Source organism: Stegodyphus dumicola, chromosome 9 (assembly GCF_044657685.1).
Source record: "Stegodyphus dumicola isolate Sdum_Otavi_A_Nest chromosome 9, ASM4465768v1".
NCBI classification, from domain to species: Eukaryota; Metazoa; Arthropoda; class Arachnida; order Araneae; family Eresidae; genus Stegodyphus; species Stegodyphus dumicola.
Window position 1 is genome coordinate 134,826,766 of NC_140776.1, and position 17,210 is coordinate 134,843,975.

General features: G+C 29.9%; 1 protein-coding gene across 1 annotated transcript in view; it reads right to left on the minus strand.

The window, feature by feature from the left end:
- Window positions 1-17,210, minus strand: part of LOC118194773 (uncharacterized) — a 414,199-nt gene that overhangs the window by 396,718 nt on the left and 271 nt on the right. The window lies entirely within an intron of this gene.

The following is a 17,210-nucleotide window of genomic DNA, read 5'->3' on the forward strand; positions in this document are numbered from 1 at the left end:
TATTCTAATTTCTTTACAGTGGTGCCCGATTTAAAAGGTGGGGAATGATCATTCTTCACCGCCAGGATTTGGCGATTGGGTCCCCGAAAACCCCAGTCGCCCTTTAAAAGGGGAAGTATATAAGGTATTCCTCGCGCCTTCTTAGCATGGCTTCGTGGTGTAGTGGTCAGCACGCTCGATGCGTATTCCAGAGGTCCATGGTTTGAGTCCTGGGGAGGGCATTACTCATTTTGTCATGTCTTCTACTTCAAAGTAACCTAATAGTCTCTACAATCTCATTAAAAATGCAAAGATTTAAATTATTACTATATTTATTGCTTTTCAATCTCTCATTTTGTTTATCAGTTACACATCAATACAATTTTAGCGATAATTTAAAGATCTTATGATTTACCGTATGGCAGCACTCAACTAAATGCCTATTAGCATATCGATTTAAAGGTAAATTGCGGATATGTTTCATGCGGCGCCAAAACGTTTTCGAAGAGAATGCTAATAGTGCCCAAAGGCTTATATGAAAATTGTAATCAATATTTCATAAATTATTGAAAGACTTCTGAAAGCAAAATGCCCTTGGATTTGCTTAGTTAGGATGAGAAACCTAGATTTAAAGAATATGGCTTTTTTCGTAAAATTACTTTCTTCATAAGTACTATGACGAAAATAATTTTACGAAATGATATACTTTCTTCATAAATATTATGACGAAAGGAATTTTACAAACCTTTTTACTTATTATTATTTGCGTTCGCTTTTCTCACCTCCTGTCGAGCTGCGTTTAAATACGTTTCCCCGTTTTCTTAGGCTTTACTTGTTAATACATTTTCAAACCTTATTAGCTATAATTAAGCATTTTTAAGAAGACACTGGCAACTGTATTCATTTCGATAGACCTTTTGATTCTAAAAATGAGCGAAGCATAAATATGGCTTACAATTTTGTATGCACCATTTGAAATGAAATCAGTATTAAAATTTACCTTTGCTCTGTATAAAAATATATAGATATGCTCTAAGAATTGGAATAAATACGTCTTAACAATATATGTTATTTAATGCAAAATAAAATTCAAGTCAAGCAAGTAAAAGACAAGCTAAGAAACATAATACATGTTAAAGAAATCAATTATAATAAATATGTGCATTTTCTAAGAAAAGATAAAGAAATCATGAAAAAGTTCTTGTAAAATCCTATTTAATGAAAGAAGGAAAACATTTCTTACGATAAAAACTTAAATTCTTCTTTAAAGCTGGAAGTATTCTAAATTTCTTCCAGAATTATGTATATTTCTTAGAACTATTAAATATTAAATTACACTAATTGTGTATTTCAACCTTTTTTTAGCAAAAAAAGATCTAAATAATTAGAATATTTTGAAAAGTTTAATAACAGATTATTCTACAAGATTCTGTTTATTTTAGCTGTTTTAACTTGGGAATGTGCAACCAAATTAAACAATATTTAAGATATAGTTTGGAAAACTGTCTTATTATATTCATAATTTTTTTTAAAATATTTTCCTTAGAGCAAGCATTCCGACATTTACGATTTCAAACACGGCATTATTTAACATTTATAGTAACATCAAGCTATGCCCAGAAATGTTTGCTTTAAATTTACATCTAAGAAAAATATCTGCAAAATTAAAAATGTAAGATATGATTGTCATTATATATTTATTTAAGTTATATTCTTTATTCAAGCAAAAACGTAATATAAGGCTTCATGTAAAGCGGCAGTAGGTTTGAAAGAACAGAAAATACGAGTAATGAATTATTTAAAATTTATGTTAATGTAAAGTGTTTGTTCTTAAAGTGCGTGTTTTATTCTTGAGCGTTTTGGATGATTATTTTCTATTTCTTAAAAACACTAGTTATTTTAGTATTTAATACAACAAAAACTTTAAGTATCGGTATTACTTAGTTTAGCTGCTTACATATTTCATTCATAATTTCAGTTTCTTTTTTAATGAATTATTTTGAAGTGGGCAAATTAAAACAATGAATAAAAATGCATTATAACGCTACTAGGGAACCTTAAACTTCAAATTGTTTTTGTTTGTTTCTAAAGAAGCTTTAGAATTTGTATTAATTTTCATTTTACTGAGGAATCTGGGTTTTTACTTGAAAACTTTTACAGTTTGTTGTGAGGCGAGAACAGGCTATGCAAAAAATTTAAAACAATTCTTGTTAAAATTTATAGTTAGCAAAATTCGGCCTCGGAATTTTCTGGGATTTTTTTTAAATACGTAGTTGGTTTAAGGGGGCTCATGCACCTTATGATCTTCGAATATGTGACTTTTGTAAGAATTGAGATAACTTATCTATTTTAAAAGCAATTACTTCCAACTTTTTATGGCTGACTACATAATATAGCTGCTTTCTGAAAACGTCATAAGAAAGTTTGTGTTGCCACAAATATTTTATAATTTAATCCGCTTTGTGACAAAAATTTTCGTCATGTTTCCACCTTGCGTGAACAGTTTAAAATTATCTGTTGCATTATTTAATTTCATAGTCTATACATTAGCTTTTATAACATTTGGAAACTACTGTAAACCAAAAAAACTGAGAATTTCATGTTAAATTTTTATTTTATTTGGAGTCGAGTTTATAAAATGTATTTTATTAAAAATATCTGTAATGTTTCCGTGCATAAAATTTTTTAATATTAAAATATTCGTGAGATTTTTGGTTCAGTTAGAAAATAGTGCCCATATAAAGAATTCCATCCAATTTCATGTATGTACCATTAGCCATTTTTAAAATATCATGCGCGCAAGGTGGGAAAATGAAGAAAAATTTTGTCACAAAGAGGATTAAATTACAAAAATATTTGTATCAACACAAACTTTCTGGTTACTAGTTTCCAAAGTAGTTATATTATGTAGTCAGCTGTAAAAGGTTGGAGGTAATTACTTTTAAAATAAATAAAATATCTCAATTCTTGGAAACAGTCAGATAATTTGTACCTCATAAGGGGTTTAAGGTGTATGAGGCCCCTTAAGGATTGTAAAATTATACCTTATTTCTAGTAATCAAACAGCATTGTGAAACGTAAATAATAGTTCAATAAACAATCTGAGTTGCCTGTATATATTGTTAAAATAATTCTGTATTTCATACATTGATATTCACATTATTTTTAAGCCTTATTTGGAGTTATTGCACGTTTATAACCTAGTTTAAGAACTTCATATTTAGATCTAACTGTTCTAACCGGTAGTATCATAGGATAAACAGTGAAAAGTCTGCAACTAAAATTAAATTTAACAGGAAATAGATGACGGCAGAATGGTAAACGCAATTAAATATTAAATCTAGCGAAACCTGAAATGTGCAATTCAGAGTGTAAGAAAATACTTCAAACTTGCTAAATTAAAATAATGTAACAAAACTAACTTTGAGAATATCATAAATTTACAGCCAGACGGTATTAAGTAATAGACGTACACGAGTTTTAAAACTCTGCATTAAGTAAAGCTAAGCAATCATGCTGCATTGTTTGGTAAATTAAAATCAGTTGCTGAAAATCATAAACTTGAAACCGACTGCTAAAACCTTCGATTCGAACATAAGTGAAATTAGCATCAACTCCCTCCCACGTTTTAAGTTTCATCAACTCTCTCCACGTTGCCCATGTTTTAAGCCGCATTCATGTGTAGCATCTATTAAAATAGAAATTTAAAAAAGTGAGTTTTGACGTATCTTCTTGTTTATACGTAATAAGTTTCAACTACATATTGATCTAGTATATAAGAAACATGACGAATTTACACTTGGTCTTATCTTATTAAATGATCTGTGCCTCAAACATTTAAACGTTCAAATATCTGGGATCTATTCATCAGCATTAGTATCCGCGTGATTGAATAGCAACTAATCTCACAATATGATATTCTTACATAACAGGAGAGCATTTCTATTAGTTTTGCATTTATACCTTGTTTATATGTATCATTCAAGGATCAGGTAGTGAGTATTTCGTATCATAAGCCAAGAATGAATTGCGTTTAATTGGTACATTATAGCTTTGGAATAAAAAATACAATTTTTTCCAGCAGACATTTTCATTAAATACCGCTTTTTACTTATTTATTTTGCATTTTTCAAGAGGCGTTTTCCATCACGCAATCCCAGAACGACAGTTGCTCCATCTGGCGACGATGATTAAATTTTATATGTTGCTGTTTTTGCAGTCTTTGAAAATTATACAAATATATATAGGTAATGTAGTGTCGTAGAAGCGAGGCATTTGAATTCGCCTGGAACATTCTGTTTTAGCCTTTCGTGATTATGTGATTTTTATCTCCCAGATGCTTTTACTAGAGAGTCACAAGGAGAACTGTTAGCTCGTCAGAACTATTCTCTCACCGAAATGAATAAATTCCTTTTTGTGACTCATTGTTCACTAACAATAGCATTGATGGAAAAGGTCCAGAATGAGGAGTAAATCAAAAGCAGTTAGCGAGGTTTGAGCCAAGAGTGAAAAGAGACGAATGAGCAATGGGATCGGTACTGGTTAGCCAGACAAAAGCAAAGAGCGAAAAGAACAGAGAGAGCCGTGGGATCGAAGAATCGACTCAATCAAACTCTAACTCCCTGAACTGATCTCTTGTAGTTTTGAGATTCCCTAAAATCTGCTTTCCATACAGAGCCAAATAAAATTCTGGAATAAAAAAATTTTCATTTTAATTTTTTCAAATTGATTTCAACTTCACAAAGTTGGGAAATGATAAAAATTAAACTCAGTTTTAACATGAGAGGGTTAATATTCTTTTAGAACTGGATTTAAACTTTCCTGGCACGCTTCCAACTTCCTTCAGCTCTTTTTTCGCCAACCAAGCGTTCGCTATTTTAGTTAAGTGAATCAATTCATGGACGAAGAGCAGATCTCTGTTTCTGGCATGCTTCCAAAAACTGCTGTCCGTGAACTGTAAAAGGGCTACAACTCAGTGTCCTGGAACAGGAGTAAACTCGCTCAGTAAAGTGAATCAGTTCTGGAGCGGATGGTCTAAATCTAACTTGTCCTTCTCAAGCTTATCGTAGTAAAATTAGTAGTAAAAGTAGTGATAAATCGAGTAAAAGTAGTGAAAGTATCGTAGTAAAAGTAGTGATAAATCGAGTAAAAGTAGTGAAAGTATCGTAGTAAAAGTAGTGATAAATCGAGAGTTCGTATTTTTACAAGTCAGCGTGTTTCGAAAAGTTTTGCCTATGCACTTTTTCGAATATTTCTCGAGTAATTGGTGAACTGTTTTATATCCTATATATTCAAGCATCTCTTTATTCAAGCACTTCTATGTACATAATTTCGGGTCGGTCAATCATGGTGATGCCCAAACTATTGATTACCAGATAAGCAACGTAACTTTACAAGCAGTGGTGCCGTTTTATACATTAGCAGAGTTTTATCTCAAGCATCTTTGTAACAAAAAAAAAAAAAATTACTTTTGCGTAGTATAACTGGCGTTCAAGCGTTTTATGTCTACAGTGGAAACAAAAAGATTTATTTAATAAAGAATCTTATTTTTTACGCTATCAGAAATAAGCAAAGTTGGTTTCTTTTTTCAGCTGTACTTTAATAACTCCCTTATCAAACCACTTCCGGTTCTACCACGCGTAGTAATTTACTTGAAAGTAATCAGCCAATATCGCAGAATCTTCCCCGCTTACTTTTTTCCTTCCCTCTTAATATATACTTCAAGTTCAAAAAAATGGAAAGAAAAATGCAAAAAGTTGCTTTGTAAAGTGTGGTCGAGAAAAACCTTGGAAGATTTTTTTTCTTTTATCTCTTTCAGTATTATCCAGCTACTTTAACATTTTTCTTTCTCTTCTAGATGGCAACTCCATTTTCAGGCATTTTATCCCTTTTTTTCGCAAAAAAGTGAAAGACGCTTTTTCTGAAACATAACAGTTTTTCAAAGTGAAGAATGTTTTTACTAACACGAAATTCCTTTAGATTTTAGTTCATTTGATTTTTTTGGTTTGAAATTTTATGAAAACTCCTAGTCTTTAACTCCTGTTGCTAATAATATAAGTACACCTGCAGTGATGAAGAAAGTCGATTTCAGATACTAGATTACAGATCCAATTATCCTAGATCTTTAAAGCCATAGCCAGTTAGATCAAAAATGTCAACTTTTGAACTTTCATCATTTATTTTTCTGTTGTAACTTATATTAACTCATGTTATTACATGCATGGTCCTCTTGGAATATTTTTGCAATTTCAGCAGATGTCAGTTTATTTTAGAAATATTTGTAGAAAGCAAGATATTTAAAGCATACCTGTTATAGTTCCTATTGGCGTGATGGTAAGGAAGCCGCTCTCTATAGCACTAGGTACACTTCCGAAACCCAAAGAAGTATGTATGTTTATAAGTATGTACTGTCTTTTTATAGAGGTTCTAAAACTAGTGCTGAGCTGAACGCCCTCTCGTGTAGTTGGTGGCAGAAGAAATAACTCTCGGCCCGTTAATTGAAGAACACAACGGAGAGTAAAGAGATGGAAGACCATTGGATCCGTGCGTCAGTAGTGTTCTTCAAAATTGGACGGAGAGATTAAACTAACATGGCGACCTCTAACGGGTTTAGTAAGAACCGTTAGCTGAAATGCGACGTAATGAAACTAAAACGGTGGACGTGATTTCTAAATTGAAACTTTAAAGAAATATTATTTTTTATAAAAAACAATTATTAATTACTTGCTTAGTAAGTCTGACTGCCACTGACAGCCAGAATGCAACAACGGCAAAGTGAATCAAAGATGGGCATTGTGAGAGCAACTTTCTAATATGAATGTCCTGCGTGTGGACCCCGTGGGATAGTTTTTCGAAATTTCATGTAGACAGTAACCTTTTTGTTTTGAAAGTCAATTGAGGAAACTTCATCAACATCGGAGTAAAACTGTAGATTTTCAGGAACTACACGCACACAGACATACAAGCGGACACTCTGCCTTACATGGGTAGATGGTTTTAATAAATCCAGGCTAGTGTAATTTCCCGGGTGCAGCTAAATCGCTTACCTTTATTAACTAATAGCGGATTAAATCTGAAAGCCAAATTCCACATCTTACGCTTTCTTGAACAACACCACACTGCCGCTAAGTAAAAAAAAATATTCGGGAAATGGCCACACATTTCTCTTAAATCACTGAATTTATTAAACTCGAAAGATATCCCAAATAGATACATTACGTTTTTGCAGATGGGAACAAATTTATTTTATATTGCCGAGTTTTCTGATTAAATTTTAAAGATATTTATCTCACCCTTTGTACAGCGGCAGTTTTTAAACTGCTGAGCTTTTAGTCAAAAGCTCGTTAAATTAACGTAAAATATATGTATATAAAGACTACGGACCCCTTAAGATGGTTTTTGAGAAATCTTATGCAGACAGTGACCTTCACCTTGTTTTGATAGCGAGGTGTGAAAATTTTCATCAAGATCGGAATACTCCGTAAATTTGTATGAAATACAAGCGCACGGACACTCTTCTGTATATATATAGATCAAACAGACATTATGCTACTTTTTGCAGCTAACACAACTCTCGCCATACCAGTTCAAGGCCAGTAGCGAATGGTTTACTACGTTGCAGTTCTAACTTCCGCAGTTATTTTTCAGTATTTTTTAATTTTCTATGTGTTTTTAATATGTTGAAAGTAGAATAGTCCTCAGCTGTACCTTTCCAACATTTTAGATTGTTACGTTCGGTAAGTTATACTGTAGAGACATTAGTAATTTTGATGTTGAGACTTGAAAAATGAGCGATGCTTCGCCGAGACTCGAACCACGGACCTCTCGAATACGCATCGAGCGTGCTAACCATTGCACCACGAAAGCACGCTAAGAAGACGGCAGAAATACCTTATATACTTCCCCTTTTAAAGGGCGACTGGGAATTAGGAGATTTAAGCGCCAAATTCTGGTGATGAAGAATCATCAATAAACCACATTATTTAGTTTGGGCGCCACTGTAGAGACATTAGGATTTTTGATGCTGAGATGTGAAAAATGAGCAATGTTCTCGCCGGGACTCGAATCACGGACCTCTCGAATAAGCGCAGAGCGTGCTGACCAATACACCACGAAGTCATGCTAAGAAAGCGGTAGAAATACCTTATAATACTATCATGTATATATGAGCCATCTGCTTTGACATATGTTGCCACTGATAAGTGTCAATATTGAGTTCAAAAATTTGAGATTATATGAATTAAAGTACGAATTCTTTAATTTAGTTTGCTCGTGAGCTCAGACGTGTTCGGTTTCTAGCGTCGTCGTACAACAAAATCTAAGAACTTTAATTTATATTTAATCCATCTGCAGTTGCCTAAGGAAGTGAATTATTTGAAATAAATAAACTCAGTTCTTAACGAATTAAATCCTTATTTTACATTTAATAAGTTGTTTTACATTATAAATTATTATTTTATTTTTAATAAATCGAATAGGTAGTTTTATGAATATTTGCAACGTTATTGTAATTAATAAAAGCTTCCTTCAGTTAAAAGTTCCTTTCTTGGGATCCCATGATTTCATTTCTTTGAGAAATACGGTGTTTTCATATTTATTTGCTCAGTTTCCGGATAATATTTCACTTCCTGAGTATTTCCTGTGTAATTTAAGTTTAAAAATATTTGTTAGCCCAAAGAGGCAATTTGCCCAGAAAGGCTATTGATTTCCTTTTGCCATTTTACGTCGTCCACTATAAAACGAAGTTTCGCTTTTCAAATTGTTGCCACCAAATATTAGAGCCCTGCATTATATTTAAAGAAATTAAATAATGAAGAATCTGCATGAATGCATGTACGTTCCTCGCATTGTGAAAAATCAAAGGTAACTAGAGACATCAAAATTTGTATAACGTAGTCCTTTGCTTGAATATGGGCATCTGGAAGCCTAAATTTGGAATTTGTTCTATTATCAATTTCATATTTTGTAAAACTTTAAAAAAAATTATTAATAAACTCAACTATTTCAAAGCGAGTAGTGGCAGCACTGAATGAAAAAAACACACTTTTATTTCCAACGCGCTAGAATGTGTATAGGAAATTCTTTTTAAGCATTTTGTGGTATTACTGATGATTTGAATGTTATAGTTTAAGTGCGGAAAACAGGATATTTAATAAATGAAGTTAAGAAAGCATTTAAAAATTTACATTTACCGCCCCTTTGGGCGTACTATAAAATCTCAAAAATTTCAGATTTAAAAAAAAAAAATTAACTATCATGAAAAATTGTTTTCTATAATTTCATAACTAACAAAAGCGTGAATTCTATTGATATGATGAAATTAAATATCTCTTCTTTGTATGAAGCAGAGAAGGAGTATAACTACTCAATGTCTTTCACTTTCAGTAGTTAAAGGGAGACAAAAAAAAAAAAAAAAAAAAAAAAAAAAAAAAAAAAAAAAGGTTGTTAATTCTTATTCCCAACATTAACAAATCAAAAATTCTTACTTGAATTTTCCAAGAGAATATTGATTAGATCTTTGAAAGAAATCGAAATGCATGAAATTTCTTCTTATTGCAAATAATAAACGCATAGGATAAACAGCTTTGCAACCTACGAGTAAAATGCCTATGGGAGACAAGTAGTAATTTAATGTAATACAACGTCTAGACAATGGTCTTCTCAAAGTCACAATATTGCTTCGTTACAGTTTAAAAAAAAGAGCTTTTAGTTACGAGACAGGAATGGGAATAGAGAATCCTATATTACGCGCATATTAGATTTTCTTAAACCCGCCCCTTGTATATGTATTTAAATTAAAAATTTAGTTTTTGCAATAGTAGCTTCCGTTATAAAACTGAGCAGTAATACTAGCGACAAAAATATTAAAATCTTGATTATTTTAAGGAAACTTTACGGAAATGTGCGGAAATTTATATAATTTCCATTTCATTTTTTTTTTAATTTTGCGGTTTAATTTTTCAGTGTCAGACATATTTATTTTAATTACAATTGCGGAGACTTAATTATCTGTTTTTCTTTGTTTGCTGTAACGTGTCCAATTTTTAACTACACAAATGTACCTTATACAATCAGCATTTCTAAACTTATTCCCTTATACCTGGAAATTATATAGTTTTCCATATGCGAATTCGCGAAGAATATATAGATATCCCCAGAAGGAGATCTTTGAAAAATCTTACTCAAATATTAAGCCCAAGAAAGTTTTTTTTTTCTTTTTAGCCAATTGTCATTTATCAAGAGAATTTATAAATAATGATTACCAAACAAACCGTTCGGTATAGCTATTTATATAATTTTTCGAATCAAATTCGACAAAATATGCATTTTGATAATTTAATCATGGAAATTTAGCTACAAGCTTTTAAAAATGCAAAAGAGTGAATATACTCAAATTTCAAATTACCAATATATGCATAATTGGTAGAGCCCATTGAAGTTTTTTTTTTTTTTTTTTTTTTTGCTAAAATTCTATAATTTCATCTCAAATATCATAGACCTGTTTTATATGAAGTATTATAGTAGCAAAATCGTCTCATAAACCAAAATGTCGTGATAACAAAGTAGTCAAAAGCATTCAGCCGTGATAATAAATTGGTTCCTTAAACTTTATAATTTGTTTTGTCTTTTGTTTATTCATTTGCGAAACAATAGTGGTAAGTGCTTTAATGAGACAATTTCAAACTTTAAATATTGAAATTAGGAAGTCCAGAAAACGATCTTGTGATACCGCTACTATTACAATGGTTTCTACAATGAAGAATGCTTCCTTCTGTGATAATTGTTTGAAAGGCGTGTGCTAATACACCGAGCACTACCGTATTTTAGCTTTTTAGCACTAAGTGAAAATTTTAGAAACCTTCGTCTAATTTTCCGTATCCTGTGTTACACATAGTTTTCTCTCTAAGGGCTAATTTATTGGTAAATTGTATTTCTTTGGTTATTTTTATTAAATGTATTCAATTTGTATTTGCGTTTTTCTATTAGCATTTCATCCATTTAATTTTCACTTGCAATTAAATTATTTGAAACACAGTGTGTGCAGATGCTTCGTTAAGCTACTCGAACATGGCAAGCTTTCTTACACTTATGAAAATTTCCAAACACGTGATTTCACCTTACTTCTATTATTCATCTTCCAGCCCACTGTAGTTTTACCTACTGCTGATGTGTTAAACTTTCGAATGTCTGTGTCTCTTTTCGCTCTCCTTCTCCTTCGTTTCTCCGATTTCCATCTTGGGAATTATTCATATATGGTGTTTTATAAAATTATTGTGCCGGACATGCCACGCCACGGTCTTTGCGACCAGTCGGGTTTATTTACCGTCAGATATCGAACACTGTTGTGATAGTTACCAGCATTTTATTCGCGATGTTATGTTCTTACTGTATCCGCGTTCTTTGGAAATTAAATTACTCGCATAATTTCCTCCTCTCTATTTTCAGAAGATAAATTAATTGAAAATGGGGGGGGGGGGGGGCAAGTACTCGACGAAATACCATATTATTAAAGCACAGACGTTTGCTAGGTAATACTACTAGATAGCATTTCCATTCAGTTTGAAGTAGAAAATTATGTATACAAAATAAAAAATTGCATTCTGAAGTTGAAATTTAACTTCAAAGTTGCAAATGATTTCCACCGTTGGTAAATGCAATTAATGTAAATTGTGTCAAAAGTGCAATTAGTTCTATATGCAATGAGAACAGATTGCATTTTCCGCAAAGCTTTTAGCATCCAAAGCTCTAATTTATTGAAAATTGAATAACTTATTAATTTTAATTTCTCACACTTTAATTCTTCATTCTAATTACTTTTTGATTTCTCACTTTCTCACTAAATCTGTCAACTGAATTCAAAAATAAAAAGAAAAATTACTTGAAATAAAATATCTATGTTAATTTAAGATTATATTAAATTTTAAATAAATTAAACTACATAAATAAACGTAAACTGCGTTCAAATACGCATTATAATTTTCAATACATAACAATAAATTATTTATCTAACGGTTTCGAAATTGTCATAATAAATTAAACAAATGTGTGAACTGATTTTCGCAAATATTTGCGCTATTAAACAGACTAAATTAGTTTCAAATTAATTTATTGGTTTGTTTATTTATTTTATTCTGTAAATGGTAGAAACTCACTGTAAATTTTTCGCTGCCAAGAACAGGTTCTAGTCTTTGTTTTCAATAATTTCTCGAATAATATCTGTTCCGAGAAAGATGTTACACGCTAAAGAGTAAGTAATAAATACAATTGTAAGTGCATGAAACGTTTAATTCATGTATGAAATGTTGATCTCTGCAACAAAACTAAAGCAACATTTTAACTGAAATGTTGCTTTAGCATATGAATAACCTTACGCATATGTTATGACCAGATGATGCTAGAATTTTCTTAATTTAATCGATAGAATTTAGATCATGAATTGTTACCCTTCAGTATAAGAGATTATCACATTAGTCCTCCTCTGGATTTTCAGACCAACATCCTTAGAAGAATAGGTGTGTCATCCTTAATCGCATGGATAGTTTTAATAATGTGTTTCATTATTTTTAAAACTATTTGAAGGCTTAAAGTGAAGTTCACCGCTAAAATTAGTAGCTTACTAATATTAAACAACTATTTGATAAAGTGAACCAAAGTTTCTCAGGAACTGAAATGCAAGACATTTTCAGCATCGAAAATAAGGTTATCACAAAGTGACGCAAAGTGAGCACCAGTCCAAGCCGCTGGCTAGTTTCTTCTAATGATGGACCATCAATGAACACAAGACAGCTAATGTTGGTAATTCAAACGAGAGTTTGAATCTTGACGAACAGCCTGAATATATAAGCGCTTTTGAGAATTTCTCCATTTGAAAGGTCAATACGAATAAGTTTTCTTTAAATGACCTCCACGAATACAAGTATTCATTAAAAATATTTCTTGCGTAACAAGATCACCTCGAGGTAAACCTAAGTGGCATACTTTGAAACGTTTACCGATAACTTAGCATTATGTTTATGGTTTATATGTTTAAGTCAAAGCACTTTAGGGCTATCTGCCTAACGGGAGGGATGACTTTGTGGAGGACATTTTGAAAGAAACTGGATCGTATACATCTTAGACATGAGGAAAACCACGGAAACGAACATGCGTGCACAAATACATCCCTTTAGGACGTTGGGTGATATTTAGTGATTTTCCATGTTAAAACTTTTGAAATAATTTTCCTTCTTCTCTTCTGGCTTTAAGTTGAAAAGACTGGAAAAACGTTAACTTGAATATGAATTGTTACCCAATATATTTCGTAAAATTGGATTGAGAAAATGAAAACTAAGATTCAAGAAATTCAGTTCTACACGTTTTTTACTAAATTTCATTCATATATTCTTCACAAATATTGGTGTAATTTCAGAAACTGGGTTCTTAGGTTTCTTTTTCTTGAAACATAGACTGAAAAATTTTATCTAATTACAAACTTTTAATTATAAGCAATGTTTTGCTTTTCTCGTTTTATTCATGAATTTAATATGAATAGGAAATTAAAGTAAACTATTACTTATATGAGACATTCGAAAATAGAAAAATTTGAGAATATTTTAGAATTAAGATTTGGAAACCAGAAAATGTAAGAGTCTCCCGTCATCTATTTAATAATAATAATAAAAGTCTTGTAATTAATTTTTGCCTTGGAGTTCAAAATATGTTCTAAAAGTGCAACAGATTAAATATAAATAAATTTGATTCAGAAAATAGAACAAGAAGTTTTGATATAAAGCATTAGCAAGCCGTACATGAATCATGTTTAAATTAATTTATAGAAACATGTTTAATACAAATATTTAAGTAAATACGCAATGTTCTTAAACAAAAATAAAATCTGCATAGACCTACGAAATCTAATAACGCTCTAAGATATTAAATTTTAAAATATTATGAATCATATCAATAATACGAAATGACAAAATTTAATAATAATTTTAACAATCATACTATTATTGCGCTTTTGGAGTTAAAATTAAAACGCAAATTGGATAAAACTCTCACCTGATTAATTCATACAATTTTCATTTCAATTATATTGAACGAATCACGCTTTTAGGAAAATAGAATTTATTTTATTAAACTCTGTAAGCAATTATCGATAAATAAATAAGAAGCTAATTGACACATTCAGCGAAATTTAATTCCTTGAAAGCACATTCAGTTGCTTTTAAGAACCTTAATAAGATTAAAATTGAAACATTAAAGGAATTTGGCGCATCAGTGTATTAATAAAATGGATCTTAGCGCTTAGAGATCGTAATAATGAAATGGATAAACGAGATTTATGATTTATGTTTTGGAAAAGGCACAAATATAAAAGCGAAATTACTTAAGGCTTTTATTGCCGCTTATTATAAGTATTTATTTTTATGATATTACCCAGAGTTGTAAATTGCATGTCAAAATCTGAATAATTTTAAATAAATTCTGACGATGATTATTCATATCGGAATTCAAAAATACGAACTAGCGCATATGTATTAAAAAACATTCCACTACACTATTTAACTCTAGAAAACATTCTCCATTAAGAACATGAGATCGGCGTGAGCTTGGTGTCTTCCTGTTTGTCTGAAAATATTTTGAACTGAACCAGGAAATTTGAACTTATCGTATTTTTAAAATCACCGAGGAAATGCATAAATTTCAGTTGATCAAATGCCTTAGAATTACAAATAAATCACAGGGTTTTCTTTTAAATTAATAATTATTATTATTGATTAGTAATTTTATATTTTGAATTGGTAATTGCTTTTTTAGATTTAGCGATAAACAAATCTAAAAAAGCAATACACAAGAGAAATGTTTCAAATCCAAAAATCAGCATAATTTAAGCAAGAATACCAATTCACAAAAATATTTTAATGGTTTTTAAAAATAGTGTCATAAATCAATGAATTAATATAATGCAAATGTAATCAATACAAACCGAGTTTTCTTTTTATGGCTCAACGTGAACATTGCTAGTTCTAATTGCTTAAAGGAAATTCATTTATTATTATTTAAAAATATAATTTTTAATAATATTGTTATTGGGGTAAAATCTTGCTTTGATGGAAAGTAAATGAAATATCAAATATATTTAATTTTGGACATTTTATAAAAGCTAAAATATAACGAGGTCTCATCTAAAGTACTAAAAAGCCAATTCTAAACTTAGTAGCAATTGATTTAAGAATACCTTGAAGTTTAACTAATAATATTCTCTAGATTTAATTACATTTTAGTGAAAACAATGATTAAGTAAATAGGGTATAATATTTTTGGAATAAATTGAATAATTATTTTTTAGCTTAAGATATAAATTACTTTGTTTATTCAAAATAATCCAAAATGAAGCTATAATTACGCGTTTAATTAACAATATGATAATTATTAATTAGAAAAATTAATTATTTCCATTCTTTTATTATGAAACGTTTTAGAAATATTGTGAAATTCAAAATATTTTTAAAACGTTTCATAATATATAATAAACGTTTCTAAAAACATTTCGTGAATTTCACAATATTTAGAAATATTGTGAAATTCATGAAATGTTTTTAGAAATATTGTGAAATTCACAATTGCAAATTTCATGGTGTTAATTTTTTAATGCTTGCTATGTATTACTTTGATAGCATATTTCGAGAATGTCAAGAAGCAAATATGTTTTTACTAATCTGAAATAACATAGTACTACACGTGTTTCAGCTTATGAAATATTATTTTGGCAGTAAAATATTATTATAGTTTGCTGAACGCTGTGCACAAATGATCAGAATATCAGTGACATTTCTTTTGCCTTGTATTACACATAATCTGAAAAATAATTAGGTAAGCTAATGAAGAAAACAAGATATCTTTTATGGCAAAAAGTGATCATATTATATTACATCTAATATTTGATTGGGAGATTCAAATTATATCAAAAAAATTTGCATTTAAATATAATTTTTTAAAAAAGCATGTAAAAATTTTTAATATTATTCGTAATCAGTTTCACCAGACAGATTTTCTCTACCATCATTTCCTTTCTTCCTCGGATTGTTCATTTTACATTTCTGAAATTTCAGTTTCCTTTGATCAACACTTACTGAAACCATGAAAATTAATTCCGAAATTTAAAATCTATATAACAGCAATAAAATATAAACGATTGAATATTGCATTTTATTTATTAATTAATAATTAAACATAACTCAAACAACATGGTTCAGAAATTATACGTATGTTTTTGAGAAAGCTACGTATAAAACATTTCATTCCCCAAAATTACATGTGTATTTTCTTAATCCTGTTTTTCGTATGATTCTGTACCAGAAAAAGTAGAATTATATTTCCAAATTTCTACACTTTTCTATTAAAAACTGGAAATATTTTTCCTGTCGCTCCCTAAAGTGAAAATTAATTTCATTACTTTAATATGGTAAAATACAAGAAATCGGGGTTTAACTTAATTAAATTTTTTCACTATATATGTTAAAAGTAATTATTATATAATATGTGTGTAATAATATACGTGTTAAAAGTAATTTCATGTACTATACGCATTCCGATAAACACTATAAAAAGAAACATGTAATATTTATGTACGTTCATATAAATAAAACACATAAGAAGACATTTTCCCCTTTAGAATAAAATACAAAAATTCACTATTATTTACTTCTAAATGTTTTAACAGAACATTTACTTTATGTGCTCCGTTAGAAGGAATCAATGTCTTTCAATGCTACATGCTAGCTAAAATTATTTAAGCTGAACTATTTTGAAAAAAAAAATCATTACATGTCATTTATTATTATTAAAACATACGGATAAATAAACCTTATTATTGAAGAAATAAAACAACTTTCCATGTACTGTTGAAAACCTTTCTTCTATAATAATAAATAGCGTTTAGCTTAAGAAAAACAGTCAGGTATTCATCTGTTAAATACAATACAGAAAATATAAAATTTCAAATAAAAACTTCAGACAATTTCAAATAAAAATTATTTAATTCTTATAAAAACTAATTTTTATCTGAAACAAAATAAGCAATTTTATTAAATCTCGAACTTACGTATGAATATAAATATAAAAAACAATCTTGACTTTTTCCTATACCGAAACATTTCCTTAATATCATAATATAAATAAAGTGTTCCAGAGATAATAAAATTCAGAAAGCCTTTCACACAATACAAATAAAATAATACAATGAGGTG